General features: G+C 46.1%; 1 protein-coding gene across 3 annotated transcripts in view; it reads right to left on the bottom strand.

Annotated features, from left to right (window-relative positions):
• Positions 1-23,335, bottom strand: part of SEMA5A (semaphorin 5A) — a 565,637-nt gene extending 542,302 nt beyond the window's left edge. For all 3 annotated transcript variants that reach the window (XR_009731836.1, XM_061393884.1, XM_061393883.1), the window contains exon 1: positions 23,248-23,335. The gene's annotated coding sequence lies outside the window, so the exon portion shown is untranslated. The remainder of the gene's footprint in view (positions 1-23,247) is intronic.
• Positions 23,336-23,751: the final 416 nt, after the last annotated feature.

The following is a 23,751-nucleotide window of genomic DNA, read 5'->3' as shown; positions in this document are numbered from 1 at the left end:
GAAGGAATCCTGTAACTGATCTTCCTCATGGAGTAAAAAAAAAATCCATTTTGGTGAAAAGGATCACCCATTTTGTAATTTGCAAGTTGGACACTGCATATCATATTTGCTAAAGGACTATGTGCTGGCTTCCCAATCCTGTCTTTACAGAAACAAATTCGGGGATGATTGACTTAAGCAAATGATTATGCATGTACTTTGTCAGCTCTCATACACTGAACATGATGAGGAGTGGAGTGGCAGATGGTACTTCTCCACAGATGGTCTTGGCACACCCTCCCTCACACACACCATCTTCTGCAAAAACCTCGGCACTTGCCCATCAGTAAGCATGCTATTTCTCCAACCCCCTGAATCTGGGCAAGCTCTAGGACTTGCCCTGAGCATTAGAATACAGTGGGAATATTCAATACTTGATTCTGGGCACAGCCTCTAAATGCCCTGAAAACTTGGGTTTTCTGCCTCTTGAAACCCATGCCTTCCTATAAGACGAGAGAGGCCGTGTCCAAGTGAAACCATCTGAAGCATCCCACTCTGCAAAGTCTCTTATGAGGCTGGACCACTCGCCCCAGTGGCCACATGACCACAACTGTAGTAGAGACCCAGGAGAAACACCCAGCCCACCCAAAGGACTGTGAAAGAGAATAACCAAGTATTGTCTTCAACCACTAAATGGCCAGACTATTTGCTACACAGCAGATAGGTCATAGGGCTTCCCTGAGAGCTCAGTTGGTAAAGAATCTGCCTGCGATGCAGGAGACCCCGGTTCAATTCCTGGGTCAGGAAGATCTGCTGGAGAAGGGAAAGGCTACCTATGCCAGTATTCTTGGGCTTCCCTTGTGGCTCAGCTGCTAAAGAATCTGCCTGCAGTGTGGGAGACCTGGGTTCGATCCCTGAGTTGGGAAAATCCCCAACCCAGGGGAAAGGTTACCCACTCCGGTGTTCTGGCCGAGAGAATACCACGGACTGTGTAGTCCACGGGGTCACGAAGAGTCAGACACAACTGAGCGACTTTTACTTTCATTTTCACTAAATAGGTCATGGAAACAAATGGGTTTATTGATTTAATGTATTTTCTTTTTTAACTTATTGGGGTATAGTTGCTTTACAATGCTGTATTAGTTTCTGCTGTACAACAAAGTCAATCAGCTATATGTACACACATACATCTCCTTCCTCCTGAACCTCCCTCCTCCCCCATCCCACCCGCCTAGGTCTTCACAGAACACCAAGCTGAGCTCCCTGCACTATATACAGCAGTTTCCCACTAGCTGTCTACTTTATACATGGTAAGTATATATGTCAAGCCTAATGTAATGAATTTTCTTTTGAGAAAGGTAAAAGGGTAAGAGAGCCGAGAACCAGAAATAAGAACACTACATTGTTTGCCTAAATTCCCAGGCAGAAACATAATGTGACCTGCGAGTCAGGCACCTCTAGGAAATTTCAGGAAGACCCAGCTCCAGAGGTCTGGAAAGCTTTTATGATAGGCAGTGTTTTTCTTTCTTTAAAAAACTAGTAGTTTGTACCTTGTGAAACTTTTCACCAGTTTTGTCCATCCGCATACCCCACCTCTGGCAAACAACAATCTGGTCCCTGTGAGTTTTGGTGTTGTAATGTTCGTTCGTCTGTTTTAAGAATCCACATATAAGTGCATCATTTGGTATATATCTTTATCTGAATTATTTCACTTAGCATAATGTCCTCAAGGGCCATCCATGTTGTCTTGAATGGCAGGATTTCCTTTTTTGTGGCTGAAACATATCCGTGTATGTGTGTGTGTACACCACATCTTCTTTACACATCCATCCAGCAATGAACATTTAGCTTGTTTCCATGTCTTGGCTACTGTAAACAGTGCTGCTATAAATGTGGGGGTGTGGGTATCTTTTCAAATTAGGGCTTTCCTTTCCCGCAGATAACTACCCAGAAATGGGATACCTAGATCAAATGATAGTTCTATTTTTAAATTTCTGAGGACTCTCCATACCGTTTCTCATAATGGCTACATACATCCCCTACACAAGAGTTCCCTTTTCTCCACATCCTCACCAGCACTTGTTATTTCCTGTCATTTTGATACTAGCTATTTTAATGGATATGAGGTATTATCTCATTTTTATTTATATTTGTATTTCCCTGATGCTTAGTGATCTTGAGCATCTTTTCACGCGGGCCATCTGTATGTCTTCCTTAGAAAGACATCTATTCAGATCCACTTTTTAAGTTGGATTACTTAGCTTTGTGCTATTGAGTCACATGTGTTCTTTATATATTTTGGATACTATCCCCTCATCAGATATATGATTTGCAAATATATTTCCTCCCATGCCACAGGTGTCTGTTTCATTGCATTGATGGTTTCCTTTGCTGTGCAGAAGCCTTTGATGGAATCCCACGGGTTTATTTTTGCTGTTGTTGTCATTAGGTAATTTGTAAGATATGGCAATTATATTTGCAGGTCTTGATGCTTCCAGAAAATCCAGGAAGAGGCAGAAGGGCAGCTTATTTGGAGCTCTGAGGCTTGTTGTAGAGCTCTATGCACACGGTTCTGGCTCTCACCATCAGTCTGCCTTCCAGTTCTGAAAGCACAACCAGCTGTCAGCTATATCACGGTCTGAGGATCCATCCAGGGACGGCGGCCAGGCCTTGGGTGCGAAGCTGCCCGAGTCGGGGTGCCAGCCTTCCCTCACATCTCCTCCACCCGTATCACTGTGGTAAACAGCCCCACGTGTCCTCTCCGGTGGCCAGGCTTGTCAACACCTCGCTGAGAGGTCAGGAAGCCACTTGGCCAGCCCCGGGAGGCAGCTGAGAGGGCCCACTTCCTCGGCCTGCTCCCCAACCAGCAACACGGTTTCCTTCCAAGGGCTTCAGGACTGAGGCCTCCATTTCATGGTGAAGCTACTGAACCAAAGCTACCAGTAATAAACTTCAATTAGAACAAAATAAAACATGCAAGCTTTTTATGCCAAGAACGTTTCAGAGTTTGATGTATAGGCCTCTGACAATGTGATTAAGGTATTTACTGACCTGGAGTTAGAACTGTTTTTTCACATTAAACTGATAACTCGTGTTCAAACCCCAGCCTCCTCTTGGTATTCAGATCCTTATAAAATTCCATGGATACCTTTGCAAGTAACTCTAAACCTGACTTTCAGTTATTCATTCATTCTGTTGAAATTCTTCACCAAGCAAGGCAGGGGGATTGTGAAACCAAATTTCTCTGGGTGGGGGGCGGCGGGGGGGGGCAGTCTTCCTTTGCAGTCCAGGGGTGAAGATGCCACACTTCCAATGTGAGGGTACAAGTTTGATCTCTGGTTGGGGAGCTAAGATTCCACATGCTACTCGGTGAGGGCAAAAAAATTTGTTTTTAATTGTTTTAAAGTCCTTTCAGGGCAACCTGATGCATGGCTAACTTCTCTTTCTGCTACTTTACTACACAGACTCTTAAGTGTTTTATACTTTCCCTGGGATCATGTGGAAGGGTGGCCTTCAGAGTAGTTATCTGAAACTAAACCACCATAAAACCCAAAAGGTGTCATGTTCAAACAGACTCCACATAGTTTCCAAAAGGCTCAGTGGCCAGTGTGACCTCCGAGGAGAAGGCAAAGTCAAAAGATTAGCGGGGCAGAGAGACATGCTGGGGGCTTTTGCTCAGAAGCCCCACTTGCTGTTCTGGACCCCCGTATTCTCTAGCTCTCTTGAGTTCAGTTCAGTCACTCAGTCATGTCCGACTCTTTGCGACCCCATGGACCACAGCATGCCAGGCCTCCCTGTCCATCACCAACTCCAGGAGTTTACCCAAACTCATGCCCACTGAGTTGGTGATGCCATCCAACAATCTCATCCTCTGTCATCCCCTTCTCCTCCTGTGCTCAATCTTTCCCAGCATCAGGTTCTTTTCCAAAGAGTCAGCTCTTTGCATCAGGTGGCCAAAGTATTGGACTTTCAGCTTCAGCATCAGCCCTTCCAATGAATATTCAAGACTGATTTCCTTGAGCACTGCCTGGCTTGATCTCCTTGCTTTCCAAGGGACTCTCAAGAGTCTTCTCCAACACCACAGTTCAAAAGCATCAGTTCCTCAGCACTCAGCTTTCTTTATAGTCCAACTCTCACATCCATACATGACTACTGGAAAAGCCATATCTTTGACTAGAGGGACCTTTGTTGGCAAAGTAATGTCTCTGCTTTTTTCTTTTAATATAAATTCATTTATTTTAATTGGAGGCTAATTACTTTACAATATTGTATTGGTTTTACCATACATCAACATGAATCTGCCATGGGTGTACATGTGTTCCCCATCCTGAACCCCTCACCCTCCTCCCTTCCCATACCATCCCTCTGGGTCATCCCAGTGTCTGCTTTTTAAAATGCTGTCTAGGTTTGTTGTAGCTTTTCTTCCAAGGAGCAAGTGTCTTTTAATTTCATGGCTGCAGTCACCATCTGCAGTCATTTTGGAGCCCCAAAAAATAAAGTCCACTGTTTCCACTGTTTTCCCCATCTATTTCCCATGAAGTGATGGGACCAGATGCCATGATCTTTGTTTTCTGAATGTTGAGCTTTAAGCCAACTTTTTCACTCTCCTCTTTCACTTTCATCAAGAGGCTCTTTAGTTCCTCTTCACTTTCTGCCATAAGGGTGGTGTCATCTGCGTGTCTGAGATTACTTATATTTCTCCTGGCAATATTGATTCCAGCTTGTGCTTCTCTTAAATGAGACTGTTTCTGGATATTATATCAAAAGCAAGTTGGTGATTCTTTGCTGTGTTGGGCTACACCATGAAAGACAGACTATGTGAATTTTTTCTAATTTATTATTTTTGGCTGCACTGGGTCTTCGTTGGTGCCCTCTGGCTTTGTCTAGCTGTGGTGTGCGGCTTCTCATTGTGGTGGCTTCTCCTGTTGCAGAGCACAGGCTCTAGGAGACAGGTTCAGTAGTTGCTCTGCGGCATGTGGGATCTTCCCAGACCAGGGATTGAACCTGTGTCCCCTGAACTGGCAGGCGAATTCTTAACCACAGGACCACCAGGGAAGTCCCCACCACATGTGTAAATAAAAAGTCATGTTCACACAGCATCATAGGTGATCCAAGGAGAGCTCAGATACTCCCATTTAGACCAACAGCCACATTTTTTTACGTTTGGAGGCTTTCACAGCTGCATATAATTTGATGGATAATTTTACAATCAACACCTTTATCCAAAGGAACCATCCAAAAGGAAACAACACACATCATTGATAAACTCTTTAAGTCTTAAACAACATCCTGGGGTGGGGGGTGGGGAGAAAAGGGCTCCTTTATAATAGTCTCTTTTTTTATTTCTGAGATATCGGCCCATATTTATCCCCACTCAAGGTGCTGCTCTTTCAGGGTTCTGTAAAAGACAAAAGAAAGAAAATAGAAGTGAGTGAGTTCATTCTCCTGGGTCACAAACACCTCTGCAATGAGAACTGGTGGATGGAGCATGCTGGCACAAAACCTGAATGACTTAAATAGTCACTGGCATTCTGACGTCTGAGAACCACTGATGATGGCTCGACTCAGAGAAAGGGAACTCCTGGGATACAGGGAAGAAGGCTTGTGGAAGAGAGAAATTGATGCTCTCCAGTGACCACTGTCTAGCTAGGGATCTTGACCAACAGGCTGGGATCCCTCTTTGATGGAGTTTGCATAAACCCGGATGCTATGCTAAGGGGCTAGGAAATCAGAGAGAGAGACAGGCAGAGGGTGCGAGCATCCCCAGGAAGGCTGGGCAGGAGTGGGTCTTAGGCAGCTTAGTTATCTAACTCTGCTCCAGTGTCAATTGCCCTCTCCACATCCTGAGGCTCTTCTATTTCAAGAAAGGTCAGGTTCCCTTCTTATCCTGACTGCAGAGTGCACTAGACACTGGAAATGACAGCCCTGCAATGAAGGTGGATTATGTGATTTCTGTCTCTAAGAAAACCACCAAGAAATCTGTCCCACGTTTGAAGCCAGTGACATAAACCCCTTTATCCAAATCACACACAGAGCTAATCATTCGACCTCCAGCTCTGATGAGGAAGATCTCTGAGCCATCCCACAGAGATGCCTGCAGACTTCCCTAAGGTCCTAAAGGTAAGACCATGGGCAGTTCCATCTTTCCCTTAGTCATCCTGAAGGCATTTTTGGGTGTCAGGCCCTCTCTGCTCCCAGAGAACATCAGAAGGCACGTGTCCAGGCTACATGTGTGATGATGGGTGCACCTCTGCACCCCAGGTGGAGGGTCCTCCCCAGGGCCCTGGAATGAGTACCAACCAGGTGTTTGTGTTAGGAGAGCATCTTCCAAACCCCCTCAGGTCCCTCTAGCCCGTAAGGAAGGAAGCTCTGCCAGGGTGTGGAGACCAGAGCATGCTGTTCCAAATGTTCCCACGCCAAGCACCCACAGTCACCCAATCCTGGCTAGAGGTTCTAGGCAATCCTCAGGGTTTTAATAGCATTTGGAGCATCCTGCAAGTTTTCTTAAAGAACATCAGAGAAAACTGGCAGCCTTGCAAGGGCAAGGAATACCCAACTGGAAAACCAGGACCAAGAGAACAGAAACCCTTCTGTCCTACACTCACTGTATTCCCAGATCAGGACCCAGCGTCAGACAGAGAGAAGTTTCTGGAAAACACTTGCTGGATGACCAAATGTCACCCTTCACCCAGTGCTCCTCTGGAGTTGGACCACAGTGAAACCAATGGACCGAGTTACAACAGAAGCCCCAAGGTACCTCCCTCTTTAAGAACGTAACAGATCACGATTTGTCCACGAGGGTTCAGAACAGGCCCTGCTTGCAGACAGAGAGACGCAGTGGACAGTTTCAACTGTGTCCTCTAAATTCTGGAATCCTATGGAACGGTTATATCAATTAGAAGGCAGTCGATAGCCAACATATAAGACAGTGTGCTCCAACCAAGTGCGTTTCCTTCCTTGGAATCAAATCCACCTCCCATTTGCCATGTCAGTTTAAATTAAGACAACAGAAAGGATTTGTCAGAATAAAGCTATTAAAAATTAGCCCATCCTCTGTCAACTATGGATTACTTTACAAGCAAACAGAAAAACCTTTGGGAAAAAAAGTAATCAATGAACACAGCAAAGGATAATTGTATCTGGGTGTGTATTTAACAAGGAAGCATTTCTCTAGGCATGGGGAAACGTAAATACAATTCTTTCAAAGTGAATTGGTCATCTGTCTCTAGAATGATTGGGGGCACCATGTGTAAGAAAAGACCTTTTCCAGAAGGTAACTGTATCCCCCCTTTTTTCTACAGATGGAAGACCAAGCTTTTTCTGCCTTGAGGGTCCCCAACAACCTTCTCCTTTGACCTTCTTTTTATGTAAACAAAGCAGAAGAGGAAAAAAAACTCAGCTGTTTTTTTTTCATGCCCCCACCAACAGAATAAAATAAAAATGTCCCTGTTAGGCATTTCACTGTCTTCATCACCAAGACTGTCATCTTCCAAAAGTCTGAATGTGTTCCCAATTTTATTCAGTACCTACCTTGCCTAGCCTTTAATTCCAAGGCTTCTGATCTTTTAGCTCACTAGGAGAGGTAATCCTTTTGTTTTCTGCAAAGAATGATGTATTGTTTGACCAAAGCAATCAATCCTAGTGGTAGCTTTAGGCTGACAATTCAAAGATGTTGAGCATGCTGATCGGCTGAGTCCCAGACATTGTGGTGGCCAAGATCCCATGACTAATTTTGGACGATTGGACATCAGCCACCACAGGATATGTTGGAACTTGCTAAAAATAGCCTAGCTACCCATCGGCACATTTCAACCTACTGTGGTAGCCACAGAAGTGTGCTTCTCTTTTTAAAACTAGCTTCTTCCTCTGGAATGCAGTAAAGGAGTATTTCATGACAGGGAATTTTTCAGGAGGTCCAGAGGATGTTTTAAATAGATTTTTCATCTTTGAACTAACTGTTAAATAATCTGAAAAAGATTATTAATATAAAACTGAATGTCTTTTCTCTCAAGATAAGCAAGCCATACTGCATATTGTAGATCAATAGAAAACAATTGATACTATTTTCAGAACACTCCCTGGGCCTCCACTCCAGGTAAATGTGGAACATTTAATTAAACAAATCCCATTAATCATTTGAAAGTTGAAGTGGGAAAGGGAAACAGCTAACAACCTCCCGATTGCTCAGAAAAGTCAAATATTTCAAACATGCATATTTTGTTTCAAGTATACCTCTAGTTATGTCTTTATATGAATTCCTTTTGCTTTCAACCAATTCTTTAAAGTTTATGCCTAACTCTTTGACAGAAATACGGCTACAAATCGTTTTCTTCCTACATAGAGGAAAGATACAGGAATGAACCTGGCTGGCGCTGATGTTCTGCTTCACAGGGGGCTTTTTAAAATCTCATGCTCAGTAACATCCGACTCTTTGCGACCCCAGGGACTGTAGCCACCAGGCTCCTCTGTCCATGGGATTCTCCAGGCAAGAATACTGGAGTGGACTCCATTCCCTTCTCCAGGGGATCTTCCCAACCCAGGGATTGAAACCAGGTCTCCCACATTGCAGGCAGATGCTTTACCATCCTAGTCCCCAGGGAAGCCCTATGGCACAGAGAACCCTGCTCAGTATTCTGTAATGACGTAAATGAGAAAAGAAGAATTTGAAAAAGAAGAGATACATGTATATGTTTAACTGTACTTCGCTGTACACCTGAAACTAACACCTTGTTAATCAACTATACTCCAGTAGAAAAAAGAAAAGAAAATAGAAAGGGTAGCACTCCCCTGAAGAGTAACAGAGATAAACACGAGGGTTCCCATACTCCTTCAAGCAGGCATTCTTCCCTAACCTGCTTTAGACTAGTTTTCATGGCTTAATTAGACTGGTTGTTCGCTCAAAAGTGCAATTGCAGAACCACAAAGGGCACTTGGCCCTGAGGGCCACCCACATCAGTGCCCAGCCTCAGCCATGCACTAATTGTGCCCTTTGTCTGAGCCTCCTAATGATGATTTTTGTCAAGCCTCCAGCAATGATTTTTGCCAAGCCTCCAATCACGATTTTTATTCTTCCCACTTAGCCCTGTCTCCAACAACCTCCAGGCAGAAAATCTGGGCCCCAAAGCCAGTTCTTCTGGGAACATACACTTTTCATCTAAAAACAAAAAATTAAAAGCCCATTGAAAGGCATTTAGCGACAGATCCAAAAGTTGGATTAAAGTCCACACACTACCACCAGTAGTTAAAGAGACTCTAAGGGACACACCACTGGGGGTGAGCTCATAGCCTCGTTTTATGGGCACAACCTCAGTGGACCCACTCCAAGGGGCAGACTGGGCAACCTTTTCCATTCTGTGTCCCTTCATCATGTGGACCCCAAACCAACGCACCAACGGAGGTGAGCGTTTTGGTAGAGGACAAAGATCTGGGTGAAATTTAGGAAAAGCATGGCATGAGACGTGCACCTGGCTGAGTCTCCCCTCTAATCCACTCACTAGCTGAGAGGTCACGACACTGTCTTCCCTCTTAATGTAAAACAGCCAAGTCATTGACTGCAAAAAGAAAAACGGCGATTTTTTCTGAAAGATTACCAAAGTACTCAGGATCCCAGAGATCAAATGAAGCATATTTATCTGGCCTGTTCTTTCCCAAAGTCACTCCAAAGCTCATACTACTCCCATCTACAAACCTGAACAAAGAAATCTAATATAGTTCTTTTCTATAGGAGAATAATTCCTTTACAATGTTGTGTTAGTTTCTGCCATACAACAAATGAAGTGAATCAGCTATAGGTAAACATGTCCCCTCCCTCCTGATCTTCTCTCCCACCCCTTGATTTTACCCTTCTAGGTCATTGCCAAACATCAAGCTCAGTTCCCTGCACTATACAGAAGCTCCCGACTAGCTATCTATTTTACACATAGTAGTGCATATATTGGAGAAGGCAATGGCACCCCACTCCAGTACTTTTGCCCAGAAAATCCCATGGACGGAGGGGCCTGGTAGGCTGCAGTCCATGGGGTCGATAGAGTCGGACATGACTGAGCGACTTCACTTTCACTTTTCACTTTCATGCATTGGAGAAGGAAATGGCAACCCACTCCAGTGTTCTTGCCTGGAGAATCCCAGGGACAGGGGAGCCTGGTGGGCTGCCATCTATGGGGTCGCACAGAGTTAGACACGACTGAAGCGACTTAGCAGCAGCAGCAGTGCATGTATTTGTTGAAGGAAATGGCAACCCACTCCAGTGTTCTTGCCTGGAAAATCCCAGGGACGGGGGAGCCTGATGGGCTGCCGTCTATGGGGTTGCACAGAGTCGGACACGACTGAAGCGACTTAGCAGTGCATATATTGTCTACCCTGGTGGCTCAGATGGTAAAGCATCTGCCTGCAATGCGGGAGACCCAGGTTCGATTCCTAGGTTGGGCAGATCCCCTGGAGAAGGAAACGGCAACCCACTCCAGTACTCCTTCCTGGAAAATCCCATGGGTGGAGGAACCTGGTAGGCTGCAGTCCATGGGGTCACCAAGAGTCAGACATGACTGAGTGACTTCACTTTCATTTTTCAGGGCCTATATGAGGTATCACCTTGCACTGGTCAGCATGACCATCATCAAAAAGTCTCCAAACAATAAATGCTGGAGCAGGTGTAGAGAAAAGGGAACCTTCCTACACTGTTGATGGGAATGTAGGTTGGTATAGCCACTATGGACAGCAGTATGGAGGTTCCTTACAAAACCTAAAATAGAGCTGCCATATGATTCAGCAATCCCATGACTGGGCATGTACCCTGAGAAAAATCATAATTCAAAAAGACACATGTACCCCATCATTCACTGAAGTGCTATTCACAACAGCCAGGACAAGGAAGCAACCTAAATGTCCATCACCAGATGGGTAAAGAAGATGTGGGACATATATACAACAGAATACTCGCCACACACACACACACAAAAAAATGAAACCAGGTCATTTATAAAGGTATGGGTGGACCTAGAAACTGTCATACAGAGTAAAGTGAGTCAGAAAGAGAAAAATGAATTTTATAAATCAACTGTACAAATAAATTGTACCTGGAGTGCTTGATCTTCTGATATTATTTTCATTATATGAGAAAAAGAAGTCTTTTTTAAATACTCTGTAGACACTGGGAAGTGCTCTTCTTCCTAATCAAAGCCGTAAGGGGTGTCACTCCTCCCCAGGTTAGCAAATCGGTCTCCCCTGTAGCCATGGTCCAAGTTGAAAGCATTGACTTTCTTGATCCTCCTTCAAAAAGCAATTAATTCACTGACAGACACTCTTTTTAAAAGTGTCTTCAAGGTATCTGAATTGACAGGAGGTCTGACGACTGTGAAACCGGACTCTACAGTCCTAACTGGGTTTTAGAGTTTCAGCATCTGAATTCCAAGCACTGTTATTTACTCCATGGAGTTCGAAAGAAATGGACCTTACTGAACAACGCCTGGATCAGGGATGAGCAAGGTGGAGACATCCAGAAAGTCCTTCGGCCGGTACCATCTCTGGGGCATGTCTACTAAAATGCCCACCATTGCCCTTCCCCAAGGGCTTTCCTCTGCACCAACACAAACCAGGTTCCAGGGAGATGGAACCCCAGCAGGTGGGCCCAGAGAAACTGTTCAAAGTTAAATAACATTTGTAGGCATCAGCTTTCGAGTGAATGAACCTTTGCAATACTTACTTGCCAGCTTGCAGTTCCCCGAATGATTTCTTTTCACAAGCTGGGGATAGGACCTAGGAATTCCATCACAGCTGACAGACGGAAAGTAAATTTGGCTCCAGGCCTGACTTGGGAGTCGGCTTGGAAAGCCTTGACAGCCAACAAGCCACTGCTTGGACGTGCGGGGCTCCTGGGCCCTCCTGTCTCCACCCCACCAGCCCCACCCCCAACCACCGCACAAATTCCATTCACAGAAGGCATTTGCACTGGTTTCAGATGTACATTGTAAAGGAAGTAGGGGTAGACAGGCAGAGTGGGAAGGACTGTCGCCTCAAACACCTAGGTTCAGGTATCCCCACTTTTCCTGGCACCAACTTTGTGACCAGGGGCCAAGGAAGTGAGAGTTCCGTGTGGAAAGGAAGGAGGACCTTGAGAAGCATAGCTCCAAGGCTTCCGACCTCCACCATCAAGACGAAAGGCTGAGGGGTGGAGAAGTCCCCACTGCCTTCTCACAAGGGCTTCTCTCGCCTAATAAGCTGATGCCTGCCTTTCCCAGCTCGAGAGCACCATCAGACGTGAAACTAAAGGCAGGGAACTAAATCACCACCATATTCCCGTCACACTTATAACTGACCTAGAGAAGGACTGACCTCATGAGCCAACATGAACCAGCCCAGGAACAAGGCTGAGCAAAAGAGCATGTCCATCGATGATGGTGGTGGTGATGGTTTAGTGGCTAAGTCGTGTCCAAATCTTGCAACCCCATGGACTTCAGCCCATCAGGCTCCTCTCTCCATGGGATTCTCCAGGTGAGAATACTGGCACGGGTTGCCATTTCCTTCTCCAGGGGATCTTGCCAACCCATGAATCGAACCCGGGTCTCCTGCATGGCAGGCAGATTCTTTACAGACTGAGCTATGAGGGATGCCCATCAATGACACCTCTGATATTACGTCATCCAGCTGCGGCTCGGAATCCCCAGAGCTTAGAGCCAGGCACTGAAGTTGCCACTGTCTGGACAAAGCCTGGCCAGCTCCCTTCCCACTGGGGCAGGGGCTGAAACACAGGAGGGGAGGGCCAGAGAGTGAGCTGGGCCTTGTTAGAAACTTAGGGCCAATCAGAAGTTTCGAGCTCAGCTCAGAACTTCATGGTGAAGGAGAAATGCATTACTAAAAAGGCAGCTGGGTTAGCAGAGAAATTGACCACAGAAAGGTCAGGATAAGGAGGGACCGCAGAAGAATCCCTGTGATTGGGGGGGTGGGGGTGGAGCAGATAAAAAGATTATCAGAGGATACTGGAGGAGCAGCAGTTCTTTCATTCATCAGAAAGAACAAGAAACCACTGTCCAGCAAGCTCCTTTCCACATTGGACATCTGGTCACCTTACCTCGGGCAAAGTTTCATCTGCAGCCTGGACCCCAGCTCCGTCAAACATGATCTCTCTTCTCTACTTAAAGCCCAGAAATATTAAACTTAATAAATAAAATGCCCGACTTTAACTTCTAGCTCAAACATTAAAGAAGTTTTCTTTCCCTGACATATTGTCAAAAACCCTTCAAGTTTACACTTCAGAACAAGGACAGCAGGAGGAGGTGTCAGCAGATACAAGGGATTGCAGTAGCAACGTTCCAGGCTGTGAAGTGAACGTTCCAGGCTCTTCCCTGTCATCCAACCACCCAACAAAGGTAGGATCCAGTACACGCTAGACTGTCCAAAATGAGTATTTGATCTTAGCATCTGGACGCTTTTCAGAAAAAGAAATGGTTAGGAAAAAATAAAACAAATCATCAAAACTAATGGTCTAATACATTTTTCCCACTTGGGGCAATGTCTTCACAGAATTCTGTATGTAACACTACATCTTGCTTTAATTACAATCAACTCCAGTTCTCAGATCCAATACAAATCAACAATGCTTCCAAAAGGAGGTCTTAAAACAAGAGAAAAATGGCATCATTTTCTTATTCCTTGTGTTTCCAAACTAAGTCTCTGTCCTGGCAAGATGGAAATTTCTCTCATCATGTAACCAGTCGATCTCTTTAATTGAATGCTTAACTAGTTACCCTTAAAATATGGAGAACATTAGCTCATTGCAAATGAAAGAAAACCACCACCAAAAGTACCCACCTAAACAGTACTTTATTGACCAATTAAAGCCACCAAAAGTGACATCAAAAAATAAATGTCACCCACTCCTTTGCCACCTAATAAGCAGAAGGAAATATTAATGCAATCTCATAAAGAACTCCTTACTACTTACCAAGGGTGAGTAATAATTTAGGGTTGGTAACAGAAAAACATGGTCATTTTATACATTTTACTCTTAATTTGTGTGTAAGTTAGGCTGCCAGTTCGGGAGGAGGCAAACTCAGAATGAGCGAGTCAGAAATTACACTGGTAAGAGGTCAATATTTAAAACTCTTGTCCATCTCAATTTCTGCATATGACCACTACAAGGGCTGAAGAAATTAGACGTTCTTTGCAAACACCTGCCCAAACCATCCCAGGACTGGAGAGCAATACTTCACCACTAATATAAAGAGGCATATGAGCCCTGAAAGCCCCCATCTCCTGCCCAGTGTATCTGGAGCCGGGACCGTCTTTGTCAAAGTAAACACTCCCACGGAAAGTCACCATGTGGAAACCAACTGGTGTGGGGAGGGTAAGGTGCCCAAGAGAGAGCCAAGCCAGCCCTGAGGCAGGAGGCAGAGAGGATTCTCAGGCACTAAACAGATGGAAGTTGCCATAAACAAGAGGAAAGAGCTAAAGACACTCCCATCCAGAGACAATAGTTGAAGAGCAAGGAAATTACAGGCAATTCATATGTACCTCTGCCCATAACTGAATCTCAGCTTGTGCTTTAACTGCAGAATATGTCAAAGCAGAAAGGAAAGAGCCAGAAATGATTCTAATGACTCTTCTAATGGGGAAAAAGGGCCCTCTCCAGTTTAAATGTTTGGGCTCTGAGCATTCAAAAACCTGCATCCCACCACCAGCTCTGGCTGTTAGAATAACCTCACCAGCAGAAGCAGATGCTCTGCTAGGTGAACAAGGATACAGAAGCAGGTACCACGCACTCTGCCCCATCCCAGGAAAGCAGTGTTCTACGGTGAGCAGAGCCACACTCTGGAGTTCCAGACCCTGCAGTTCTAATGAGACCAGGAGATGGTGTGTTTTCCAAGATTCTCCACCCCCCCACCGCCACCCAGAGCGATGCCCATGTACCAATAAAACTAGCAGAAGAGGATTTCCCTGGTGGCACTGTGGAAAGGAATCTACTTGCCAACACAGGGTACACGGGTTAGATCTCCAGTCCTGGAGGATTCCACATGTTATGAAGCAGCTAAGCCCGTGAGCCCCAGCTACTGAGCCCATTCTTTAGGGCCCATGAGTCACAGCTACTGAAGCCCTTTTCATACTGTTCATGGGGTTCTCAAGGCAAGAATACTGAAGCGGTTTGCCACTCCCGTGGATCACGTTTTGTCAGAACTCTCCACCATGACCCATCTGTCTTGGGTGGCCCTACCCGGCATGGCTCATAGTTTCATTGAGTCAGACAAGCCTGTGGTCCATCTGATCAGTTTGATTAGTTTCCTGTGATTGTGGCCAATACTTTGGCCACCTGATGTGAAGAATGACTCACTGGAAAAGACCCTGATGCTGGGAAAGATTGAAGGCAGGAGGAGAAGGGGACGACAGAGGATGAGATGGTTGGATGGCATCACTGACTCAATGGGCATGGGTTTGAGTAGGCTCCAGGAGCTGGTGATGGACAGGACAACGTGGCGTGCTGCAGTCCACGGGGTTGCAAAGAGTCGGACACGACTGAGTGACTGAACTGAACTGAAGCCCACGTGCCCGGAGCCTGTACACCCCAACAAGAGAAGTCACCTCAATGAGAAGCCTGTGCACTACAATGAAAACCCAGTACAGCCAAAAATAATAATAATAAATAACACCATAAACATTTTTAAAACTGGCAAAAGAGAAGTATCCTCAGTAGACAACTGGAAACTGGTGTGCAGCAAACACCGAGTGGCCCAGGGGTCAGATGAGTTTAATTGATTTGACTTGGTTCCGGGTCTCATCTGGAAACAACCTGGGTTTGCTTGTTTTCAGGACAGAGATCACAGCTCTGATATACTTCCCAGGAAATGCCTGGGGATCAAAGAGATGCTGCTCACCCAGCATCCGGTGGCATCAGCACTGGGCTTTGTGAAAATCCTGGAAATACAGACACAATTCCCAGGAAACACACCAGGATTTGTTTAGGCCATGGGTGGTTCAAAGAACTCTTTAGAGAGTATGCCCCAGAGCTCTTTTCTCTTTTAAGTGGATAAAATGTTTTGGTACATTGTAACCACTCAGAACATTATAAATTATTGTCACTATCTTATGTACCTCTTGCATTTTGAGGTTTTGGATTTCTTCGGTGCTAAGTGTTCTTGCCTGGAGAATCCCGGGGCGGGGCAGGCTGGTGGGCTGCCATCTATGAGGTCGCACAGAGTCGGACACGACTGAAGTGACTTAGCAGCAGCAAGTTGGAACTACACAACTTCACTGAGGCATAGATTACATACCATTTGTGTACAATTCGATGATTTTTAGTAAATGCACATGTTGTGTGCCTGTCCCCATTATCCAGTTTTAGAATATTTCCATCTCCCTGAAAAACCCCAGCTGCCCATTAGCAGTTTCTTCCAATCCCCAGCCCCAATCCCAGATAACTTCAGATCTGCTTTCTGTCTTCACAGGTTTACCTGTTCTAGACATTTCACATAAAAGGAATCACGACACACGGTCTTTGGGGACTGACTTCTTTCACAAAGCATAATCTTTTAAAGTTCACACTCAGTGCGGCCCATATCAAGAGTTCATTCATTTGATTGCCGAATAGTAGCCCATTGTATGGCTGGACCACACTCTGTTTATCCACTCATCTGTTTCAGCTTATTAAATCTATAAATCCAACTAAATGACAGGGCTCATGGGCCTCATCTCAGCAATACAAGAAGAAAGGCTTCCACAGTTCTAAACTTTTTCTGGAATTTCGAAAAGTCTCTGTAATGTGTGAAAATGTCATGAGGATACAATACAGTGCCTGGAATTTTTCTGCCTGTGGGTGGCAGAGGCAAGGGCTGCTATTCTCAGTAAATAAACAGCCCTGAATTACACTTTTTTATGTTTTAATATACATAAACTATTAGAATACACACAAAGTGTTTTATGCTAATTTCCCAGTTCAGCAAGGTCACGGATTCATTGAACAAGCATTTACAACTGGGCAAACAGCCCTGTATAGGAAATATGAAGCTCACGGTCCTTGGCTCACAAAGACATCTGTATTTCAAGACGATGTCAATAAATCAGTTTGGGAGCATCCGAAACACTTTTCTCCACCTAGTTTTTAGCTTCCACAGTTGGCCCCCAAAGTTTTAACCCATAGCTTTTATCCAGGACACTGTATCGCAGACTGCACTATTTACATACCACATAAAAGCATTTTCCCATTCATTCACTCACCACATACCTGAACCCAGGGCAGCCTGTGTGCCAGGCGCTCTTCTAAACACGGATTCACTAGGGGCAGTATTGTCTTGCTCTGAAGCTCCAAAGTTGGTCAAAGACTTTAAGCCAATACAGTATGTTGGGTTGGAGCAAAAAGCTACAAAGAGAAAAAGAGGCTGAGGAAGAGAGGAAAGAGGGAAGGGATGGTGTCCTAACTAGTATGATGTGAAGATGCCTTTCTGAAGATGGGACACTTGAGTGAAAGCCCTCCGAGAGGCCAGATCTGGAAGCCATGAGCTGTGGGGGGTGGGGCGGGGGGGGGGGGAGTGGCGGGGAGCTTTCCGAGCAGAAGGAAGAGAACATGAAGAGGCCAAAGGGGCTGAGGTCAGGAAGAGGAGACAGTGGTGGGACTGAGTCACGTCGGCGGGGCCAGGATCACACAGGGTGCTTGGATGAGCTCAGGCACTCATCCCCCCAACCAGGAACAGATTCCAACCCGCTGCAGGGCCCAGGCCCCCTGGCTCTTCCTGCACGTTAGCAGCAGCCACCTGCCAGGATGGTACCCACACCTGGCGGGCAGCCAGTCTGGCTGGCTTGCTTTTCTCATTGCATCAAGACTGTCCCCTTGACCTGTCCTCCAGGCCCAAACTTGGGGCCTGCCTTCACCACCCCTCACCAGATGGCCTGGAACCACCAACATTGCTCCAGCCCAGCGGGCGTGTTGTCCCCTGGGGACCTCTCCGCTGCCATCCTAAGTGCCCTGCCCAGTTAATCAAGCAATCTATCAGAGCCTAGGCTCCTGGTAACTATTCCTCCCAGCTTTCCCAGAACTAAGTCTCCCAAAGTCAAGTTCACAGCTAGCACACACCGAGGAACTGACTTGAGGGGTGTCTCAGAAGCAACTTCTCCCGTCCCGACTTGCACGTCAACTGGCACGAACAATGGCTTCATGGCAATGTCCGTTGAACAAAGGGAGGTTAGCATCCCAAGGGATTATGTTTGCTTTATGCCGTGCCAGTCACAAACAATGTTCTCAGCTTTACAATCGGTAAAGTTTTACAGCAGATCTAAATCTGGGCCCTGTAATTGCTAAAGGAAATCACAGCAGCCAGTTGTGATGCTAAAGCCCATTTGGCTGCAGCATGTCCAGCCATAAATGTCCCTGGCCTCCATCCGGGACGCTTGCTTGGCACCAGGTCCCGGCGAAGTCCTGGCAGCAGGCAGCTGCATCCTTGGTGGCTGACTGAGTTCAGCTCCCTGAGACAGGTCACATCTCCAGTTTTCTTTACAGAAAGGGAAGCTCTTTGTAAGGAATTGTATTGGGGGTCAGTTGGTGAGGAACACATCCGTTCCGGGAAGTTAACAGCCAGGCACTAATCATTCTATGTTTCTGCAGACAATTCACAGGACACAGCTTAGCAGAATTTTTCTTATTGCTTTCTTTTCTTTTCTTTGACTCTGCTTTTTCTTTGCATAGGCATATCATGTATCATTGCCAAATGTTGGGTGAATCTGAACTGACTGAAAGAGGCTCTTTTTCCTGTGAACAATTTGGCCATGCTCAATCTTGACTGTCACTTGCCTAGAACTTAATTTCACATTTCAGCAAATACAGTATTATTTTCTCCAGGAGAATTGCCTTCTGATAGCATCCATCTCCTGGTTATTTATCATACATATCTGTAATTGAATTACCTATTGCAGTAATGTGATCTACTCGCAAATGGACATAAAAATGCAACATAAAATAAAATTGTTCCAATATGTACCTCCTCATCATTCTATATGAACCCTAGGGTAGCTGATTTCCCAGAGAGATGGTGACAAGTAAAGAATGATAGATGGGAAGATAAAGATTAGTGAGTTCATGGCCTTCCAGAAAGCAAAGAAATTATCCTCTAAAAATTTACTCTTTTAAAAATTTAGTGTTCTTCAATATTAATCAGGAAACCAATTCGAGTGTATGTAGGGGGAAAAAAAGAGTAAAGAATGGAATGATTTCATTTTTTCCAAATGCAACAGTACCACACTAATTCATTTTAAAACTTAGGAAAGAGAAGTAAAGTGCTCAACTTCGCTCTTGTCAAACAGCCATTAATCTTGGACAATAAAAGAAGGTAAAGAAAAAGACAACAGCAATTCCTTTGAGAAAATTTTCTGTTTCCTTGAGCCCACCATTGGGCTAATCCTATTTTAAATGTCATGCCCCAGGGACTTATTGCTTGGCTTTGAAGTTGCTTCAGAATACTCTGTGAAATTCAGAGCCAAGTACCCCTAGATCTAGAACCTTTAGATGAAAAAGATTAGTTGTGTCAATACCAGTACATAACAATAACTTAATTGTTATACTGGACCTTCTCTTGGATCAAGTTTTCATTTGCTTTGTTCTGTTTGGTATAAATTCTGAATCAAAACAAGTTTGTCTATATATATTCCAGTTTGCTTTAATTTTTCTCCTCGTTTCTTGCCGTTAGAAATTGATTCTGTGTAATCTGGATAACCAGTACCTGATAAATTCATCACAGAAGTCAGTGACATCTTTATCAAGCACAATAAAAGCTGCTTCTTCAAACAGCTTCCCAACGAGCTAGCCACTCCTCACTTGTTGAATTTAATCTTTAAGATGCTACCAATATGTGCAGGAATTAGAAACCTCAGGTTGCCACCTATCTACGACTGATCATTTCTACAAGGCAGCAAACAGAGTGATAAAAACCAGTAATTTTCAACAAAACTTCTGCATCTCAATTTTAAAAGGCTGCCAGGAACATATGTGAAAATGTCTATGTTAACAACAGTACACAAAGACAAGTACAAACAACTTCAAAGTGCTTACTTGTTCTCATCTTAAGACTCAAGAAAAGAGTTGACTTTCTCTGTATAAATGTACAAAGATGCGGGTGGGCAGAAATGGACAAGGGTCCACACACACGCTTGCACTTGGGTGTAACTGAAATTTGTTAGACACTGTAGCTTACCTTTTAAAAATTATTTCACTCCAAATGTAAAAATGTGTCACCTTGGTGTTATAATTATACGCTAAGCAACTTGTCTGTGTAACTATAGCAACAAGTTCAGAAGCATTTTAAAACACAAATATAGTACAATTTTAGAATCAAGAATTATGGAGGATTTATTGCAGGATGTGGAACTTTGCTCAAACACTTGTACACAGAGTACTCCAAAAATGGATTCCTTGACTCTGACATAGTATAAACTAATTAACTTGTTCTGTCTCACAAACTGTAGGATTTGTGATCCAAACCTCTTCTTATGGATTAGATCCTACTCTTAGTTAACTCTGGAGTTGATTACTTGTTTATATAATGGAATTCCTTTAGACCTCTGCTGGACATTTAATGAAGGAGGGGAATTTCCCCTCCCCCACTTTCTGGTATGTGTATCAGAAGGAACGCCTCCATTTCAGTGACTTTATAATAACAATGTGAATAACATTTGGAATCATTAAAAATAATCACTAAGTTAATAAAAACTATGTAATGGTTCGGCTAAGCAGTTCTCTCTAGTATCAGGAGCAAAGGAAAGAGTCCCAAGGAGCTGGCATCTCTCATTTTGAGCAATTAGCATATAACACATAGAAGAGTCTGTGGGTTTTAACACTTCTAATGTGAACAAGATTTCTTGCTGCAAAGCCGTGGCTGGGGATTCAGAAGGTCTACAAACTCTAAAACTTAAGCAAAAGTTTATGGGAATATGCACCTATTTATCATGCACTGGCCAACATCTTGTAACAGCCACTACACTACACATTTCTTTGTTTCATCCTATCCAGAAATGGAGAAGAATCATTTTAAAAGGAGACCGGCAGTGAAAAGCACAGGTTTATTTTTATCAAGTTTTGAACATCCCCAAAACTTCTTTTGGACAAAAACAAGCTTTACCACCCAGGAGACCAAAGGCTTTGCTCGCAGCAGGAATCTCACAGCTGCTTGACATTAAAACAACCGATTAAGTTAGTGCAATTTGTAAAAGACATAAAATGATTAGTATCATCCATCTTCTCCCTGTTAAGCAAAGTATGTAAAAGCATGTAAAAGCGGGTACCAGCTCATCACCCCAAGGGTTCCATGAGTATGTAGAGAATTAGCATGACTAATGTAGCACCATGGATGAGCTGCTATATCATGGCAAAGTTTCTGCAAGAAAGAAACTTAAGGAAAAAGAAATCTGTTTCAAGTGGCCCAAGCAGTTGCACGTCAGATCGCTATTTTCATTTAAGACAAACAAGGAAAAAAATCTTTGGGTGTACAAAATCCCTGTTTCCTCTGGGGTAAACACAGACATAGAGGAAAAGTTATTTAAATGGTACACAAGTTAAGCTATTATCTGCTTGAACTGAAAGTGTGAACTGGTCACTCAAAATAGTGCAGGATAAACTCTGCCCTCTCTTCAATAATGGAAGTGGCATTAACCAGCAATTAATTTAGCAATCCTAATTAGGTGTTAAAATCTTCCCTGGTAAAGTCTGATTTTGTCTTTCTGGGTCTCCTTAGGAAAGACTAATTCTGTAATTAATAACATATCTGTTGATTGCAAACTTGGCCATCAGGGCTCTTCCGGATAAGCTGATTGTGACATACAATTGCTTTTCTTAAAAACAAGATTCAACATAAACCTTAATTTAAAAAAAAATGATGTAACAATCATTTGTAACTCCTGGCGTTTTCACTAATCTGCTCCTGGAGGAGAACTTCATGTCAATATTAAACATAACTCACATTCTCTTCACCTGATTCCCATTTCTTTCTGGGTGAATACAAAGGTCGGGGGGAGGAAGGCAGACGCACAAACAGGAAGAGTTTACAGGGATGCGTTTAACTCTGGAAGGAGTCTTTCTATTTAAAGGACCTGAGTCTGTTGACCACCTTTCCTATCCCTTCTAACAAGGCTGACAGCTCCCTCCCTGGTCGACAGATCACCTACCGCGCCACCCTCCGCCTCTAGGAAATGATGGCAAGATCCGCCTGGTCCTGTGCTTTGCTCACCCGGACCCCACCAACTCACCGGGCACAGAGGAAGCCTTCCTAGCCAGCCAGCATCCTCAGGCCCTCTTCCAGCGCTCGCTCTCGGCGCCCCCTACCGGGGGTCCCCAGGACGCCGCAAGTGCAGGAAAAGTTCAACCCCAACTCTAAACAGCCAGCCGCATCCAGGTACAAAGCGAGAGGAGGACGAGGAGGTGAACGAGCTTCCCGCCAAAGCCCGGGGAGCCGGAATCTGACCACGCTAGGCCTGGCACCGGGCGCCACGGCGGCGAGCGATCCCGGGAGACCCCTCTTCGGCCGCGGGTCCCACGCGCATCCTCCCTTCGGCGCCCGGATCCGCCTCTCAAACCCAAAATCCTGAGCCAGGAGGGGATGCGAAGTGGTGGGGCGGCGGGAGAGATGCCCGCGGAATGGGACTGGCCTGGTTGCAGCCAGCCCATCGGGCCGGCGGCTCCCGGGGCGTCTACACCTCCCCGGCCGCGGCGATCGGGGCGGCAGCCAGCCTCGGTCTCCCTCCCTGCTTATCAACAGCGCTCGGAGGAGTTAAGCCCGGGTCGACCGCCTCCTGGTTTCTCGCGGGCGCCGCAGAGCCCAGGTCACTCGACCAGAAAACCTTGCCCCAGGCAGGCACTGCGAAGTGACGGCCACCGGGACCCTGCCCTCAGCTCCTTACGCCGCGAGCCCGGACACGCGCCGGGTGCGTGCAGCGACCTCCGCTGCGCACCTTAAGGAGGCGTTTGGAGGGGTGCCCTCTCTCCCCGCGCCCGGGGGCCCACCGGGTAGCTACCCCTCTTTCCCTCTGCACGCTCAGACCTCGGCAAAGGCGGAGACTCAAACTTCCAGCCAGCGAACCTGCTCAACAGTGGGTGCCCCCCCCCGCATTGGGTAGTCCGATCCAGCAAGTGCAACCCCCGGACTGTGTCCCACGAGCCTGCAGAGCGACCTTCCCGAGATCCACACGACCCACGCGCCGACAACTGCCGCCCCCGAGTCCTGGCCCTCAACGCGGCTGGCTCGCGGCTGCAGCTACGACCACGCGGGGACCGGGCGGGGTGCGGGGTGGGGTGGGGGGGTCGCTCACCAGGTGCAAGGCGCGTTCCCCATGCCAGTCATCCGGCGCCCTGGGGGTCAAGAGCGGCTGCGAGGGTCTTCTTCAGCGCCCGCGAGGGAAGTCCAGGCAGCAGCCGCCGCCGCCCCCCACCACTTCCCTAGAGTTACCCCCAACTCGCTGAGCTCCGGGCTGGAGCGGGGGTGCGCCGGCTCGAGCCCAAGGCGCACCGTCCCCGGGCTCACGGCCGGACCTGAGGTGAGCAGGTTCGCGCCCAGCGGGGACGACGGACGAGGAGGCAAAGTTGGGTGCTCCAGCCAGCTCCGCAGGGAAGTCGCCGGGTGGAGTGGGGAGAGGGGAGCCCTTGGGATGAGCCACAAGGACCGGGGCGTCCCCCCGCCGAAAGGAGGTGTAGGGTGGTGGGGGCCGCCGCTGGGCTCGGGGCCGCGGACGGCAGGGTGCTGCGGAGCCCACCCGCAGCGGGAGCAAAGCGCGCGGGAGGCAGCGCAAGCAGAGCAGCCGCCGCCGGCGCTGCCT

The sequence above is a fragment of the Bos javanicus genome, chromosome 20 (genome assembly GCF_032452875.1).
Source record: "Bos javanicus breed banteng chromosome 20, ARS-OSU_banteng_1.0, whole genome shotgun sequence".
In the NCBI taxonomy this organism is placed as follows: Eukaryota; Metazoa; Chordata; class Mammalia; order Artiodactyla; family Bovidae; genus Bos; species Bos javanicus.
This window is presented reverse-complemented; position numbering and strand designations above follow the sequence as displayed.